General features: G+C 41.2%; 1 protein-coding gene across 1 annotated transcript in view; it reads left to right on the top strand.

The window, feature by feature from the left end:
* The window catches only part of PTPRD (protein tyrosine phosphatase receptor type D), a 3,784,543-nt gene that overhangs the window by 1,859,006 nt on the left and 1,906,562 nt on the right, over nucleotides 1-18,975 (top strand). The window contains exon 7 of the mRNA XM_085633482.1: nucleotides 13,976-14,024. The gene's annotated coding sequence lies outside the window, so the exon portion shown is untranslated. The remainder of the gene's footprint in view (nucleotides 1-13,975; nucleotides 14,025-18,975) is intronic.

The raw sequence follows: 18,975 nt of genomic DNA, 5'->3' as shown, positions 1-18,975 counted from the left end.
CTTACAAATTCTTCAGCTGTCTCTCTGTCTCCCTGCCATACTATAAACAGGTCATCTATGTAGCGGTACCAGGCAATAATATGCGATTTCATTACATTGCTGTATTCAGTTTTGAGGACCAGTTCCTCCCAAGCTCCCATGTGCAAACATGCGTAGCTCGGAGAGAAACTGGCCCCCATAGCTACTCCCTGCAGCTGACGGTATAACAAATTATTGTACATGAACACATTGTTGTATAAACATATTTTGAGCATTTCTAATAGCATGGCAGTGTGTTCCTTGAATTGTTCTTCCCTTTTGGATAGATAATACCCTACTGCTGCCATGCCGTCATCATGTAATATGCTTGTGTACAACGATGATACATCCAATGCTAACATCCAACAGTCTTCCTTCCACTTGACCCTTTGTAGTTTCAATAAGAAGTCCCCAGTGTCCTGGACATAGGACTCCAACGATTTTACAGCTCCCTGCAAAAAATAATCTATATAGACAGATGTTTTTTCCAGCAAGCCCCCTCTTGCAGAGATGATAGGCCTGCCTGGGGGGTTTACCATGTCTTTATGAACTTTGGGAATGAAGTAAATAAATGGAATTTTTGGATAATCATTCCTCAGAAATGTATATTCATCCTTAGTCAGCATTGTCTTATTTTTCCATTTTAGTAGCTTTTTGAGAAATTCAGCTTGCATCGTTTTTACCGTTGACATATTGCTTCGCTCATAGTGTTCCCTATTGTTTAGCTGGGAGTAAGCCTCCTTGTCATACATTGACCTTGTCATTAGTACAATATTTCCACCTTTATCACTGCCTCTTACAATGGTTTTCATGTCTTTACTCAATTTATGGATAAGTGCCTCATATTGTTTGCTCCTCATATCATATTTAAATTTTCTATGACTGTTCTTTCTGTGTAACTCTTTAATCTGAGAAGTAACATTTTCATTGAATATGTCTATAGAATCTCGCAACAATATTGGAACAAAGGTTGAGATAGGTTTAAACGGTGTAATTGGTGATATTTGTGTTGTAACCTCATTATTACCAGTACCTCCTACCATAGTAGGCACGATAGCTAAGGAATCCATGCCTTCAGTCAACCAAAGATCCATGACTCGCTGGGTATAGTTGATCCAGAAGCGGTAATGTTGTCTGGACTCACTGGTGTTATTACCACTTCTGGATTTTTATTTCTCATTAAATGAAATTTTCAGAGTTTCAGCTTACGTATGGCTTTGTATGTATCAAATCTTGTATCGGTGTAATTCATGTTGGTTTGAGGGGCGTAGGAGAGGCCAAGTTTTAAGATATTTTCCTCATCCTTGGTGAGCATAATATTGGCAAGATTGATAATCGTGGTGTCGTCAGCAGTTGTATTTACTGATTGTTCGTCAGTATATATACACACAACAGTCCAAGGACTCCAATAATGAACCTGATCCCAAAAGTACATAAGGATTGCAAGACGTAGCCAGGAAGGCCTAGAATAAATTGTCTAAATATGTAGGCTACTTCCTTCATGGCTGTGTAAAAAACCTTCCAGCTTATGTGAGGAACACAAGAGATGTTTTTTAAATAATTTATTATATGCTATGGGGTGAGATATTGTTTTCATATCAGTGAATGTCACATCTCTATACACTAGCCTTTGCGTACACACACCAACGCCAAGACGCCTCGGCATTCGAGCGCCTAATAAGCTCTATATCATCATATCAGCAGTATCCATCTCAGGATGGTTTAAGGGCTGACCTAAAGAGCTGTATAAACATACCCAGATGGTGCTTGAAATGATTAGATGGTGCTTCAAGCACAACTATTTTCTTTTTCATAGCCAACGATTTCACCCTGATCTATGCATAGGTACACATAGATACACATGGACTGGTGGGAGGAACAGGTGCTCCGTGTCTGCCACAGGGAGGCATGGGATGCACATGTGGTTGTCTGACTTCATTTCATAGACAATATTTTTGTTGTATGGAGGGGGTCTATTCAAAGTGCAAGTGAATTGTGGATGAGATAAATGTAAATGATTTGAACCTTCAATTCACAAGTGACATCAGTAGACACAAGATGAATGTTTTGGATCTTGAGATTTTTGCAAAAACAACAAGCTGGAAACTAAATTATTTAGAAAGTCTACGGCTGGTAATACGACTTTTGGCACCTCCAGCTTTCACCTTCCTCATCTTCTAGACAGCATTTCACATGGTGAAATGATGTGGGCTAGCCATAATTGTAGTACCAGGGAGGACACACTTGCCGGCCAGCAACAAATGATAGAGAGACTCAAACTAAGGGGCTATGACTCAGAACATCTAACTAGAACACAGGAAGTGGTAAATAGGCGCTGGAGGCAAGATGGCGGCGTCGGCTGAGTGAGCTGGTCATACTTTCTCCTCCTGATGGACTTCTCCCCCCCTGTCTATGTGCAGTATATCGGATTTTGAAGTAGTATGAAGGGATACGGCAAAGGGAAATAAGTGCCTTGATTTTCTGGGATGATTTGGTGCTTAAGGCTCTGGTTCTGCCTCTGGTTCTGTGGCTTACCTCTGCCCGCAAGATTGGCCTGTGGTGGGTGCAATCGAAGCCCAGTTCTCCTGCATAATCGCTGCGCTGCTGCCTAAGACATCCCCCAGAGAAGCAAAGACCCGAGGCCTCCCCATTGGTGCAGGGAGTGCAGGGAATTCTGGGAAAGCTGTCCCGGACGACACTGCAACGGATGATACATGCCGCTCTCTCTCTCGCAAGGGCAGAGCTGCAGGAAGGGGTCGCCAGACAGTGCCTGCATTATTCAAAGTGTAGGCTCTAAGAGGCAAGACGCCAGGTGATCGCTTGACAAGCAACAAAGTTGATAGCAACATTGTAGCAATGCCGGCTACAACTGTGAAAGCTGCAGCGATTACGGAGGGACTCACACAAGGGCTTGTTCAAGGTAGCGACCTTTCTCCTCAAGGCGGTGTTAATGGTTTGAGCCTCGAGTCAAAGGGAAAGGGAGGGGTATACGTCCTTAAATATCAAACCAATGAGCCCAACAAACACAGAGATATTTATGAAATCACTGAGGGTAATGCCAGATCGCCAGATATTATACTGGAAAAGTCTATGGAACATCAAGAAAATGGCCTTATGGGAGATGAAGTTCCCCAGGATAATGGTTTAGAAGAAGATACAGTGAATCAGGCAGGTGGGAACTATACTGTCGTGAGAGCTGACAGTCTGCAAAAGGGGGCACAGGAACCTCAAGGTGCTGTGAAAGATGGAGACTCAGGGGAAAAATTCTGTTCACTGTCAGACCAGTCGAACTCCTCGGGGGATGAAAGTCCTGGTAAAGATTGGGTTGAAGAGGAGAGTGATTCTAGCAGCTTGCTCTGGGAAGAGGAAGAACTCGAAGATAAATCCTCTCATACTCCGGGAATGGTGCGCATGCAAAGGGAACATGCGGCTGCCTCGTCAGATAAAAATCTGGGGTCAGCCGGCTCTATGGTCTGGGACTACTCAGTCTCACCAAACTTGGAGAGGAGCAAGGAGGTGACTGGAGTTACAGAAACACTGAGGCCAAAGTCAGGGACCCCCTAAGAAATCACACTATCTACCATCTAACAGTCAATAATGGCCCATCGTGAGGAGACTCATCTGGAAAGTCTGCGCATTCAGGGTGCATCCCGAAAACTGCAAAACTCAATACGCAGGGTGGCAAAGACTTGCTCAGAGTTTGCAGCTAGGATCGGGGAAGCAGAGACAAGAATCTCCACATTAGAGGATGAGTTGGCTAACCAGAGAACCATCACTGAGTCCCTGAAATCCTTGAAGGAGGATACCTTATGGAAGCTGACAGATCACGAGAATCATTCAAGGAGGAATAATTTACGGATTTTGGGGATACCAGAGGGCAAGGAGGGGGGATATTCACCAATTTGTGATTGAACTTTTTGAGGAGGCCTTCCCAGAACTACATTGGGACTGGAAAACTGAATTGCAAAGAGCTCATCGGTTTCCTTTCCAACAGAAAAACCGGGGCCAAGGCATTGAAAGACCACGCCCATCCTTATCTGCTTGAATAATTTTTTGCCCCAAGAGGCATTGTATGATTTGGCTAGGCCAGACAGAAAAAGAAGGGGAAGGGGATGTGATTTTTTCGTAAGGCCAGACTTCTGCCCTGCAACAGTTGAGAAAAGATGGCAGCTTCGCAAATTAATCCCATTATTCCAAGCAAAAAGGGGCACAGGTTTTTTTGCATAAGTTGAAAGTAGTTTTTCAGGGGCAGACACAATTTTGTCCTATCTGAGGTTTTAGCAAAAGAATATTTACAAACGATCTAAAATGCACAGGGGGATAAAAGTTCTCAGCAATGTTTTGATGGATAAGAGGATGATTTCCAGTGGATGATGTCAAGCTTGATTCAGGATTTCCTCTTATCCCTCCCATTCTGCTGTTTCTTTCTTTTATCTTTAGCTCTTTTGGAGGATTCTTCTGATACCCTGTGCCCTTTTTCTTGGAATTTTTTATGATATCGTAGCGGGGAGGGTTGGTCTTGAGGACGGGGGCGTTGACACAGCTCTCCATCACCAGGGGCTGTTGGTCCCTAAGCCTCATAAGATAGGTAGCAGGGGGAGGAAAGGGGTGGGGGAGACAGGTTGGAGGGGAGAGGATGGGGGAAGGGGTGGTGGGTTAAGGTGGTCAAGAGGGCTAAACAGCTAGGGTTTGCCACTTATAGACATGGCATTTTTTTGTCTTAATACGAGAGTACTTTTTGATAGGACTTGTGGAGTCTACTTTTATTGTTTGAACTATTTCTCTAGGCTGAGGGGAGAATCAATTGTCAATAAGAATGATGGGTGGAAAGAATAAAATTCGCATTTGCTCTTTGAACATATGCGGCTTGAATGACAGAAAGAAAAGAGAGGTTTTGGCTAAAATCATACAATTTATGCAAATAGATATCTTATGTCTACAAGAGACCCACATACCGTGGGGCAAACGGGGATGCTTGAGAGGTTTGGGCCTAGACTTATTGGCTTGTACTCATCAAGGTACTACCACTAGGGGGGTGGCCATCCTAGCTAAGAAAGATATTGGTATGTGTCAACGAAATAAGGAGGATTAATGGGGACGGTGGGTGATATTGGAGTTTGTAATTAATGAAACCCCATTGACAATTTGCTCACTGTATGGATCTAATCTGGATGACCCAGAGATCTTAGACCATCTCAACATCGAAATGGCCCTATGGAAGTATCCGGTAGTTCTCTGTGGCGATTTTAATATCCATTTGGATAGCAATTTTAATTTTCTTGGTAATGCTCCATATCAAGGAAGGAAAGTCAGGACATTCAAAGCTCTGAAGGGAGAAGTGAGGGAACATTGACTAGTTGATCTCTGGGTCAGACACAGACTGGGGGTTCCAGGGCACACCATTTTTTCAGCCTCTCATAACAAATCTGTCCGTCTGGACTATTTTTTTATGTCCCATCAGATTGCGGAGGGAGACAGTTTTGATATTTCCCCTAGGATCATTTCGGACCACAATCTATTGGTCGTTGAGCTGCCACTAAGTGGCATCTTCGGGGTTCAGAGGAAGTGGTCTTTTGAAAGGAAATTGCTCCTTGAACAGGCATACTGCGAGCATATGTCCAAATGGAGAATGGAATTATTTAGTATTAATAGGAGCACTTCCTCTGAAACTATTGTTTGGGATGCGTTCAAAGCAGCTTTGCGCGGGGAGACTCTTAGCTTTTCTATATATCAGCAGCAGTCCAAATAGAAAAAGATCAGTGGATGGGTAGATCAGCTTAGGATGACTGAAATTGAGCTGATGAATAAAATAGGGGATCGCCAAGACAATGAAGAGTGTCTTCAGCGAATGGCTGTGATAAAATCTAAAATGCAGCAGCACTTTGGGGAAGAAGTTGCTAGTAAATATACACAGTTCAGGGCGGAAACATACAAGTTTGGGGAAAATACTGGAAGGGTCTTGGCAATGTGGCTGAGAGAGAGGGAAGTGGCCAGCGGAATATGTAGGATTAAAGATCATTTTGGCCAGATTCAAGATTCTCCAACTAAAATTTTCGAGGTATTCCAGAAACTTTTAGCAGCAACTATATACTGAGGAGACAGGTGCGGGTGAGGCAGCGGGTCCAAAGGCGTTCCTTGAGTTCTTTGAAGATCGAAACAAGGAAGGTTACTGCTGAACAAAATAAGATTCTTGCTGCCCCAATCACATGGGAAGAGATTGAAAGTGCCGTAGTTTCTCTCTCAGCCGGTAAGGCGGTTGGCCTAGACAGCATCCCTCTAGAATTTTTGAGGACATTTAGATCAGCACTTCGACAAGATATGGTCTCGTTATTCCAGCTGGCTCAAAAGGGGCAAATCCCTGAATCTTGGCGGAAGAACACAATAGTAGTCTTTAAGAAGAAAAACAAGCCTGAACTCAGCCCATCATCGTATAGGCCAATTTCTCTCATTATCTCAGATAGTAAGGTCTATTCTAAAATAATAGCTTCTAGACTAGCTAAAATCATTGCCCCTCTGGTGTCTGTTCGCAAGCATGGGTTCATCCCCGGGAGGGATACAACTGATCACGTAAGACGCGTGATTGCACATCTTGACTGGGCTAAGGCTACGGGATCTCCATTGGGGGTGGCCCTGTTGGACGCAGAGAAAGCGTTCGACTGGGTCTCATGGCGATTCATGTGGTTTGTATTGCAGTGGAAGGGGTTTTGCCCTGAATCTATTCAAGCAGTGCAGACACTCTGTATATCACCTGAAGCAGAGATCCGTATATCAGGGCAGGAATCAAAACAGAGGTACAAGGCAGGGTGCCCTTGCTCCCCCCTGCTGTTCGCACTCTATATTGATACGTTTTTAACAAATTAGAGAAAAACATGAACATTAAACCAGTAAAGATCAATGACACGGAGTATAAGACATTGGCCTACGCAGATGATATCGCGATACTCACTAGCGATAATACAGCGGCTTTCCCAGCAGTGAGGGATCAGGAGGAGCAATATGGGGTTTTATCGGGTTATAAATTAAATATTGATAAAATGCAGATTATTCATTCTAATTCTATGCCTCCTCCTGATTTCCTAATCCTGGCTGAAGCAAAATATTTGGGGATTAAGATCTCACCGTCGGTTGATCAAATACCAGATCTAAATATTATTCCTCTGATTGATACTGTCAATAGGACATTAGAGAGGCTAGATCACCTGCATCTTTCTATTTATGGAAGAAATAATGTTTTAAAAATGCTGGTCCTCCCAACATTCTTATATTTGTTTAGGACTATTCCCCTGGAGTTCTCAACGGCATCTTTAGCAAAAATTGAAAGGCGCTGCTCTAGGTATTTGTGGGGATTTCATAGAGCGTGATTGGGCGCCCAGATGGATGACACTCCTTAGAGAGCGAGTGGATTGGGGAGTCCCGAATTTTCTAATGTATCATTGGGCATCATTGCTAAAACATATGGGGATTCTAGTGACTGGGATTAAATCTGAAATATCCATGGCTGTAAGACCAACTATTTACCAAATCGTACTGGATAATGAAGTTAATCAATGTTTAGTTAAAAATCTAGAACCCAGCTACTATAAAAAAACTAGATTTAAAATCCTCGAGGCAGCTTACAGGCTTTGGAGAAAGGTCCGACTGAGGTTTAAGGTTTCTAACATAAATGTGTATACTCCTGTGGTGTGGTGTCTTACCGCCAATTTTTCAAGATCAAATTACTTTCTGATGGGGCAGTGCTGGGATTAGTTTTTTGGGGGATATATATGATGAAGGTCAAATAGATACATTTACTTCTTTGCAAGAAAAAATTTAGTTAGATAGTAGAGATTTCTTCAAATACCTGCAGGTCCGGAGCTTCTTGGGGACAAATGCACAAGGGACCACAGCAAATCTGGAAAAAATATCTCTGGTGGAAACAATAAGTAGAAGGTCCCGAATCGGGAAAATTTATCAAATATTATTGGAAGTTTTCCCTGACGACCTATGTTGTCAGAATACTAACTGGGAGGGAAAATTTGGGAAGGAGGGGATAAAGCTAGAAGATTCAATTGTTCTAGCAAATGAGACTTTAACAAGAGGAAGCCTTAGAACCCAACATTATAAGGCTATTTTTGATCTTTACTATCCTCCTCGGAAGGTCGTGAAATGGGGAGGTACACGGGGAGGCAAGTGTAGCAGATGTGGCCTAGCGGCTGCTGATACTATACATATGTTTTATTCATGCCCTAACTTAGCTCAATTCTTTCATGATATCAAATCTTTCTTTAATAGAGTTTTTGGGATCCCACTTGCTATAACACCAGAATTGGTAATCCTGGGCACTGAGTGCAATTGGGGAGGAAATACAAGAGCAAGACCTGAGATTAGATTGGTATTTATCGCCATGGCCATTATACGATTATGTATTACTTCCCAGTGGATTAGCCCGACTCTGCCACATTTATAATTTTGAGATCACGGATTTTAGCTATCTATAATATAGAGTCCTCTGTAAATAGATTGAATGGACAAAAAGGACAGGAACTTGGGCAAAAACTTGGGCTCCTATTTCCAATTGGATTGACTAAAATATGTTGTTTGTCTTTTTAAAAGAAAGTGGTAAATAGAAAGAGTAGGGAAACTATCCTATTCACCAGGAGCAAGGACCGTAGGAATCAGAAAGCAATAATGCTATTTGTACTTTGCAGTTCGCAGGACAGAACTTTAAGGGCTGTGGTGAGAAGGAACTGGCATATTGTTCAGGCAGACCCAATCATTAGCCCACTTTTGCCCAAAAATCCCAGTATAACACATCGAAGAGCATTCTCCATGAGGGATGCCCTTGTCATAGGGAAGAGCTAGCAAACCAATTTGTTTAATCCAGAATATACCGGTGGTGAGGGAATATAAATTGTGAGCTTATGAATTGAAAATGCAAAGTATAAAATGTTTTATTGAATCGGGGAACGCACCGCCTGGCCTCTTTAGTTATATGATTTCATGAAATTAATGAATTATTGAATCAAATTATTTATGTCTTTGTTCACCTGCATACTGTACTCGCACTTTTGAAATACATTGGTCAAAGTCTGTTTTCACTGCCTATGATGATGTAATCAGTAGGTTGGGAGTTAAAAGTATCCAAAATGGTGGCGCAACACTGTGTGATCATGGCCGTCAGTGGCAGCCGAAACACCTTATGGTGCAGTTTGCATTACTTAAATAATAAAAAAAACCTCTTGTGAGCATGATAAAGGAGTCTAAGTCAATCTGTGGACATGGTGGACGCCCTGAGGATTGTTGGTGGTGTGATATATATCTATATATATATCTATCTATCTATCTATTACCTACTGGCGGTCGCCAGTAGGTAGTTATAGTTAGGACCACGTTTCCATAGGAAATCCGCAACATTCTATTTTGAATAACTTTGGCGCCGGTCGACGAATCCTCGCGAAATTTTCAAAATAGGTGGGGCGCTACGCTCCGCTCCTACCCTGAAAGTCTCGGGGGGATTCGTCAAGCGGGGGCTGAGATAAAAGGGGGGTTCCAAAACACATTTTTCCCATGCATTTTTCCATAGGACCTTTAGACAGGGCTACAGCCCGAACGGCTGAACAGAATTACTAGAAATTTGGCAGAGAGGTAGTCCTCAGGTCAAGGAAGTGCCTTTTGTAGGTTTGGTGTAAATCTGTTCAGTAGATTCTGAGAAAATAGCCTTTAAATCAATATATATATCTGAGCCAGCTTACGGTGCGCTTACGGTACGCTTACCGTACGCGTACGGTGGCGTGCGCGAGCGCGATTCTGATTGGCCCTTAGATCTTAGTAAACATTCGAATCGGTCGAAACCAGTAAGCGGCGGCCGCCATTTTCTCTCTCGCACTCTGAGGGGGGAGCTGATAAACAAATGCCAAAAACATATAAAGGGGCTGTTTAGACAGCGCCCATGCACATAACCATGTTAGTTGAGTCTTAAAAGATCCACCAAGGCAAAAAACGGTAATTTTTTATTTTTCGAAAATTTCGCCGATTACGCTTACCGTACGCTTACCGTACGCGTATGGTAAAAAATTATAAAAAAATAAAATCCACACTCTCTCCACCCCGTGTGCAAATGGTGGCCGAAGGCCACCATTTGTGCATGGCCCTTTTGTTGAAAACATTTCCCCAAAAAATTTCAACAGATTACCTATCACAAGGAAGCGCATAATATGTCCTCCATGTGCGCACGGTGCGCGAAGCGCATCGTGCGTACATGGCCCATCTAGCGTAACGTGGGCACGCGGTGCGCGTAGCGCACCGCGTGCCCACCGTGCGTGCACGGCACTAACTGCGTAAAGTGGGCGCGCGGTGCGCAAAGCGCACCGCGTGCTCACTGTGCGCGCACGGAACGAACTGCGTTAAGTGGGCGCGCACGCCACGAATGGCGTAAAGTAACTTAGCATTTAAAAAAACGTACAAATTCACTGAAAAAACCATAGGTTTCACACACGTTATAGTTAGGAATTAGCATTTAAAAAACCTTGCAAATTCACTGAAAAAACCATAGGTTTCACACATGTTATAGTTAGCTGGACATTTTACTGATAAAAAACCAATGAAATTCCCCCGTTATAGTTACTGTAGGCAACTATAACTCACGCGACCGTAATCCTCTGCTGATGACATATGTGTCTTTATGAAAAAAAAATATTTGTAATATATGTATAGCTAAAATTTAATGGAAGAAGACATGGGCAAATAAGTGTCTAAATACAGTATTAGCATCAGCAGAGGATTACGGTCGCGTGAGTTATAGTTGCCTACAGTAACTATAACGGGGGAATTTCATTGGTTTTTTATCAGTAAAATGTCCAGCTAACTATAACATGTGTGAAACCTATGGTTTTTTCAGTGAATTTGCAAGGTTTTTTAAATGCTAATTCCTAACTATAACGTGTGTGAAACCTATGGTTTTTTCAGTGAATATATATATATATATATATATATATATATATATATATATATATATATATATATATATATATATATATGTACTTTTTTTTATGACTTTGCCAACGTTTGGCGAATCTTTACAAAACTTTCAAAATAATGTTCATCGATAAACATGTCTTTGAGTTCTTTTTAACATTTTTCAGGCCACAAAATGCAGCCATAGAACCAATCACCTGCATTTCAGCTGAAGAGCATAAAGCTCCAGATCAGAGTGCTTTAAAAATTGGGCTCCCAATTAAATGGTAATCATGTTTTTTTAAATATCCATCTGTATTTATCCATATGTATTTTGGGTTGTATGAGAAAATAAAGTTTACACTAGCATATTTCCACATATATGTAACCAATAAATGTGCATTCGTGTTTGAACAACTGAGAGGTTTCAATTATATGAACACTCATAGATGAAAAATCAATGCACTAATATGAAATCATTAACATTGTAGCATCGAGGCTGTGCCTATCTACTGCCATTTAAAACTCTTTAATAAAATTAATTTCCTTTTTTAATCCCTGACATGTCAATCGCACAGTTATTGGCCTGGCAGTCATGACTGACAGCATTTAAAATCGCTCAAAAAAGAATCCAATTTCCATTGCAGGGCATTATGGGGCACTCCTTGCTTAGCAGCAGTGAATATTAAATTAGTGGCACTATCTCACGCAACAACTCTGTTTATGTTGTGGCAGTCATTCAGTTCTTATCTTTTGATCTGTTGGATCCACGGATCCTCCTTGGTGTGAAGTATACATACATTTTGAACCTTGATTTCTCAAAAATGACTTAACAGATCAAGATCTAACTTTATGTCAAATTTGGTGTAATCCCATCAGCTGTTTTTGTGGTATCGCAGTTCAATATTCATATGGAAAATTGCATGGGGAAAACATATTTTTGGACCCCACCTTTTTCTTGGCCGACACTTGACAGATCACCTTAAAACTTTCTAGGATGAAGCTGAGATGAATGAGACTGTGTTTTTTAAGTTTTGTCTAGATAAGTAAAACCAAGCCAAAGTTATTGGGAAAACAAAAAAAATCAATTTCCTAATGAAACATGATTCTAGCTATAACTACCCAGTAATGATTGCAACTGGATAACGTATCTGAGCATATATAAATAGATGATGTAAATCATCTAGTACTACTTTAGATATTTACAATGCAAGGAGGAGCAGGGTGTGATTTAAAGGGTTAACATTCTTGAACGGATTCATTAAAACTTGTGAGCCAATCTTTAAAAAAAGTGAACACAATGTGATTGGCTAGGTTAAGGCTGAAAAATTACTTTGTCAAGCCAACAAAATCAATATAAAAACCCTTTCAATATTTTTGATTGTCTCCTGTGTCCCCCTCTGGCCGTGTATGAATGGAATGCACAGATTGATCCCTGCTGCATTCTTAAACATTCTCCCTGGGAGGAAGCTAGCCCTAGACAAAATGTCAAGAGGGTCTCTGTGCACCAGGGATGCAGGCAGCTTGAGGTCACCGTACTCAACAAACAAAGCTCTCCCAGGGAGTGTCCAAACCCCAACAGCATTGCCCCAATCCTGCCTGGCGCTCTAATACCTATCACTGGCAGGAGCGGAGGGCATGCAACAGCAGCAACCCTGCCTGTAGTGAACACTGGCAGGACGGAAAATAGCTGCTGGTTCCTGTACCGGCCCAGTGAGGCATGGACAAATGCAAGGGAGTCCGCAGTGTTGCAAGGTATGCGGAGCTTCTCGAGGCCCCCCATTAAAAACTGAACTCAGCTGCCAGAGAGGGTAGGGGCACCAACAATATACAAATAAGTGTTTTGGGCTGTAAACAGTGCAACAGCCACCACAGAAAATATATTAAAAATGTTTGATCTGGTACCCCAAGCCTCCTCCGTCCTCACATATGTAATCCTGCGAGAGATTTTAATTTCTTTTAAGCATTCTCAGAGTTTGAGTTTTTAAACTTTTAGCTTTATGGTGCAGAGATATTCTTATTGAGTCCTAAGGCTGTTTTGCAGCTTGTAGAACAAATTTCTCATGCACACAGTTTATTGACGTTCAACCGTTTTATTGGTAAGGCTGAAATTAAGAGTAAATCATTACATGTGTTAATGAATTTCATAGTAAAATGTTGCCAAACTGAGTGGTTTCAATGATGTTGCGCTGATATATTAAGACACCTTTATGCTTGTATTAGTGTGGTGACACCTGTCAAAGCCATTAAGTTTAATTTTTAATGACTACTTCCTATTATCTCGTGTACTATCTGGGTGGAGGGTTATTGTTGGTTTATGGTTTAATATCTAACCATAGGTCAGGCCCTATGCCCATTGTCCAATTTGCAGTGCCCCCTGCAGGTTCAGCACAGAGTCTGGCCTAAGGCCATGCACAGTGGAGAATGGGGGGTCACAGTGGGTTGGGTGCCAATTCTTGTTGTAGCCCACCCTGAAAATAAAATGAAATTCATTGAAAAAACAGTTTAAAAGTGAGTTATGGTTCTGTCTCAAACACGTAAAAATGTGCATAAGGCAACATTTATTTGTAGGAGTATACTAACTGTTTGGATAGTTGGTTCCCTATGTAAATACCTAGTAACACGAAATCTGTGAAATAGTAAATAATAAACAATGCTTTTGCTCATGTGATATATTGTAGTAATAAATGTAGTATTGTGCATTTAAATATATATATAAATATATATGTATGTGTGTATATATATAAATAAATACATACATATACACACATATGTGTGTTGAAGATCTATCTATCTATCTATCTATCTATCTATCTATCTATCTATCTATCTCTCTCTCTCTCTATCTATCTATCTATCTATCTATCTCTCTCTCTCTCTCTCTCTCTCTCTCTCTCTCTCTCTATCTATCTATCTATCTATCGTATATCATTTACCCATCAATCATCCAGTTTGTTACTTGCCCAGTAATGTCTTGCTGTTTTCGCTCATGTTGAAATCGTGGCTACTCTTTTGTGTCCCACAGGTCTCAAGGTGGAGATATTTTCATTGACTACCAAATCTGGAAGCTCAGGGTAAGAGAATTGTTTTTATTTCCTCAGGAAATTGAAATAATGTGTAGAGGTGTGTTTATTTTGTAACATAATGTCATTTGCGCTATTTAAAGTAAGAAACAAAAAAAATGCAGAAGCAATCTGTGTGAAGTGGCACAGCTTATGTAACTGTGCAATTCTATTTGTGTGAAAAAGCAACATCAATAGTTGATTCTAATGACCATGCATCTTGAGTAGACTGAATGGCAAAGGTTGGGGTGTGAACCAATTGTTTACTTGCACCATGTTTAGAAGCAACCCCTGACTATATCTCATATGCAAAGGAGGCTACAGGGGGCTGTTATTCAGGATATTACAAAAGTGGAAATGGGACACAGTTGCCTTACATTATGTTTTGTGGGAGGAAACGTCTGCCTCCTCCCATAAAACTTTCCAGCCTTTTGAGCAAGGCTCCCAGTTTAGAAGTGGATGGAGCAGATAGATGACGGGTAGCTACTTGTGTAAAATCTCACACTGTTAAGAGGTCATTAGCAAACTGCCATGTCAATATAGTGCTGCATAATTCTCAACATGGCAGACAGCACAGACAAGAGGTTGCTGTATAACTAGCGCACCGCTGTATACAGTTGTCTCACCTCACTCGCCAAACTACATTAACTATAATTCGCCACTTTACCATACTCTATGTTCTGCCACATTATATATTTTCAGATGTCATAAATGTACAAGTTAATGAAATAATTTCACATGCTTTAACTTCTGTAATGTGTAAGGCATTAGATAGTGCATGGAGAAGTGGCAAGTTATAGTTAAGGTAGTGTGGCGAGTGAGATGAGAAGACTGTGTATGGAGGTGCATGAGTTATATGAATATTGAGATAGTGCATATGTATAAATGTGAATTATAAATATGGTATTAATTTGAAAGTGGTGTATAAATTATAATTAAAAAATATAACTACAACTTTAGAATGTCTAATGTTTATGTAGTTTAAATTGGATTTGTGTAGCAAATGGTTTCCTAACTATAAATTATCTTAACATATCTTTATAATTCATTTTTTATGGATATATATATATATATATATACATATATATATATATATATAACTACTCTGCAGTTATAGCTGGACTACTAGCTTTATGAATTCCTCATAAATTTGTTCACTACTTTGTCCCGGTCTGACGCATTTCCATGAAACTTTTCAAACCTATATCATTTCTACATTGGAGGATAATGGAAAGTTTTGCATGACTGGCCAAAGAAGGTGCAAAGATGAAAGGGTGATCCCAAAACATGTTTTGCCACCAATACATTTTCCATAGATGTTTGTATATTGTGTAGAGCAAAAATGGCCAAACGGATTTACATGAAAATCAGTAGAATCTCATTAGGGTTTGCAGATGATTCTTTTGAGTACAACAGGTAAGTAGGGTAAGTATGTTTTAAGTTATAAGGCATTCTAACTTAGTGACATCTGTTGTCACTGTATTTTCACCAAATTCTGCAGTACTTCATGGAAGTACCGCGCTACAATGTGATGGCAAGGCATTGTGTGATTGGATAATGACTGCCTTTACAAAAGTTAAAGGCAGCCATGTTGTTTTAAAGTACACTTTGTCTGTGTTCTGTGTTTCACACTTAGATGTAGGTAAGTATTAGGTTTGATATTTTTCCATACCTTTTACCCTTGATTAAAGTGGCAATAGGTAGGGACAAATATCAACACACTATGGAGGGCAACAGTGACAATAAAATGGCATACACACAGACAACGGACGGAAGGTGCAGGGGCCATTTAGGCCCAGTAGGGTGACCACACAGGGGAGGTGGGAGGGGCTGTGACAGCACTAAAGAACATGCATAGCAAATGGTGGGGTTAGTGGCAGCCCAACAGCAATGGTGGGCAAGAGGGAGGGGTCAGGGGCATGCACAGAGGACCATGGAGGACAGAAGGGAGGGGTAGGGGCTGGACACAAACAAGACAGATACTGACCTTCACAACAGACCACACAGGGCAGGCAGGAGGAGCAGTTGTAGCACAACAGTGCATGGAGGGAAGAAGGAAGGAAGTGGCAGCAAAATGGTCCATGGAGGACAAGAGGGAGGGGATAGGGGCATGAAACCTGGAAAGGCAGGGTGGAAGTGGCAGAGACAGATGGCAGCCATCTGACCATGCTTGGTAGGTGGAAGGTGCAGTGGCAGCTCAACTGAACACTCAGAGGAGATAGGAAGGGCACTGGCAGGTCCAAGGAATATGGTGGCCAAAAAGAAGGGCGCTTCCTTAAATCATATTTCAGCTTGGCTTCCAAGATTGTGTCCACTACTATGGCATGGGTCTCCTGGGCATTGCAGGGGTGTTTTTTTAGCTGACTGAGCTGAAAGCTTGTTTCTTTGTTGGCCAGTTGATTGCTGACCTGTTATATTTATTTGACTATATGAACAAATAGGTTGTTGAAAAGTCAGCATGCTTCTTAGAAGGGATGTGCAGATGACATGCATGGTTCTGGAAGGACTGATTGGCATCAAGGATCTTCAGGAAAGGGAAATGGTTTATGCCAAAATATCTTGCCTTAAACTGTCTAAGTTTCTTTGAGGGTGGTGTAAGAAGCAGGAATCATATTTTGTGCTAAGATGTTTCAAATGGCCTTCATTATTGTTTGAGCTTTCCGTGGTCAGGAAGGCACCATGAGTGGTGCATATTCAGGTAGAGGAGGAACAGCTGATGGTGACTCAGGGGCAGATTTTTCAAACTGTCACGCAGCGCAGCAAGACACCTTGCTGTGTTGTATGACAGGAGAGAGGGCAGGAAGGCTTTATAATTAACATCAATTTCTAGAAAGAGGAAAAAATGAGGAACAATAAAGTTATTTCTCCTCGATATTCCTCTCCTGGGAAGGCGTAGCATTTTGACGCATTTCCAAGTCTACCAATCGAGTAAATCTGTGAATGGGCCGAAATCAGTGGCTGGATGTGTGGGAACACCCACGCCTCACACATGAAACGCCTTCCTGGGGCAGAGTAATGCAAGGCAGTGACTTGCGCTGCCTTGCATTACTTCAGATTTACCAAGCCATGCAGGGCAATGCAAGGTGTGCTTGCATGGCTTGGTAAATGTCATTCTAGGTTCTGCATCACCCTGCATCCCCTTGCGTGGCTCCAGGGCGACTCAAAACCTTTGATAAATATGGCCCTCAGTGTAGAGTACACATATTTACAGGACACTGGGCAGGAGGATGAAATATGTTCATGACTAGTGGCTACTGCTGAAAAGAGACAGAGCAGGAGTACAATCATCATCTGCCCTGGTTGGCACAATAGGCATACTATGAAGATTAGTAACTACTACGGCTATTGCAGGTCCCCATATGTTTACATTGAAAAGTCTAGTACTTAGTGAAATACATATAAGGATGAAATGGTGCAAAATTGTGTTTTGAGCAATGATTTTTATTTTCTCGACAGGAAAAGTATATTTCATTTGATTAAAAATGTGCCTATTCACCTACTTTAATTACGGGGGTCTTTCTTTCCCTTCTCTTTCCTACATAGAAAGACATTCTCTTTGCCTGTCAGGGAAACTAACCTATATGCGTTTATGAGTTGCGAAACTGTCAGCAAGATTTATGTAAATGACGACAAACCTATGCATTTGCGGGTGATCACATATGTCTGTCAGTTTGCACACCCTGAAATGCCCATTGCTCTGTGCATAACCTTAAATTTACAAATATGAAAACGTTGTTACCATATCGGTTGATAGTTCAAAGTGGAAACAGTGCACTTTATGATTCTAAATTTCTTAAACCCCTGATTATGTCGATTATGCCAGTCGGAATATGGAAATTAGATTTTTGTAAAATGTTTTTTGTACACGTTTGTACTGCTTATGTGTTCCAAAACCATTTAAAATCATCCACTTTGATATTCTATATTTTTTTTTTTAAATGGACCCCTTTCTTTATAACCTTGTTAAGTCCACATTTTTGTCCATTCCTTTCACAATAGTGGTTATGCTCCTTCACTAAGCTTTCAGTGCATTAACATTTGTATAGTAAACAAAGTAATATAATGTTCTCATGCCTGAAATTAGCCTGATACAGACGTATATGTACGCCTGTATTTCTTTCCTGAGCGCATGTCAAAAGAGTAGAGAATATTAAACTTTACCCTCAATAAGTCTAACAAAAAAATCTCAATTTTCTGTATCGGATTACCTTGGCTATAACCATCCCAGGGACCAACAACTAAGAAATAGAAAGTTGACGTACCCAAGAAATGCTCATTCACACATTCCTATCATTCCTAAACACTCTAGTAGTGAAGTAATGTAAGGCGCCTTGAAGCCATATTATTACAATCCAACTTTAAAGAGACAATTTTGTGGAACCAGTTGATTGGTCCACAGTTAACATTGTTTAAAAAGTATAATTTGTACCTGCTGTTTGACAACAGTAACTCCATATGCCCTTTCTTATTTTACTCCTTTACTTTCTTTGAGGTGTGTCTAGCTATTCTGACAGGCGCCTCAAAAGGGGACAAAAAGGAAGGCACAACCCCACCCGCATTCTTTTATCATCAGTCTCCATTATTGCAGTGCTCTGGATACTCATAGGACCAGGATAATGCATTTTCTTTTCTATTTAGGAGAAAGGATTGTGGGAGGGTTATGGGGCAGGCAGTGGGTTATGGGGCAGGCAGTACTATGGGGCAGACATGCATTTGTGCTTTCTGACAGGCCCCCTGGGGTTCTCAGGACTATTGCGTGAGGGTACACAGCACCAGTATGAAAGTATGGTAGACCCTCTATTGGTGCCGTCGGCAATGGGGAAATTGGGTCAGAAATCTCTCCTGACCCCCAAAGAGGGCAAACGTGTGCACATTTCTTTTCAGTTTCCATAAAATGGGCAAACGTTACTGGGTCTACAGCAGTGCTTAATTTGAGACGGTGGTTTCTGGTGCTCGGCACCGG

The sequence above is a fragment of the Triturus cristatus genome, chromosome 2_1 (genome assembly GCF_964204655.1).
Source record: "Triturus cristatus chromosome 2_1, aTriCri1.1, whole genome shotgun sequence".
Classification (NCBI taxonomy): Eukaryota; Metazoa; Chordata; class Amphibia; order Caudata; family Salamandridae; genus Triturus; species Triturus cristatus.
Note: the sequence above shows the minus strand (reverse complement) of the source record. Positions and strands in the feature narration are given on the sequence as shown.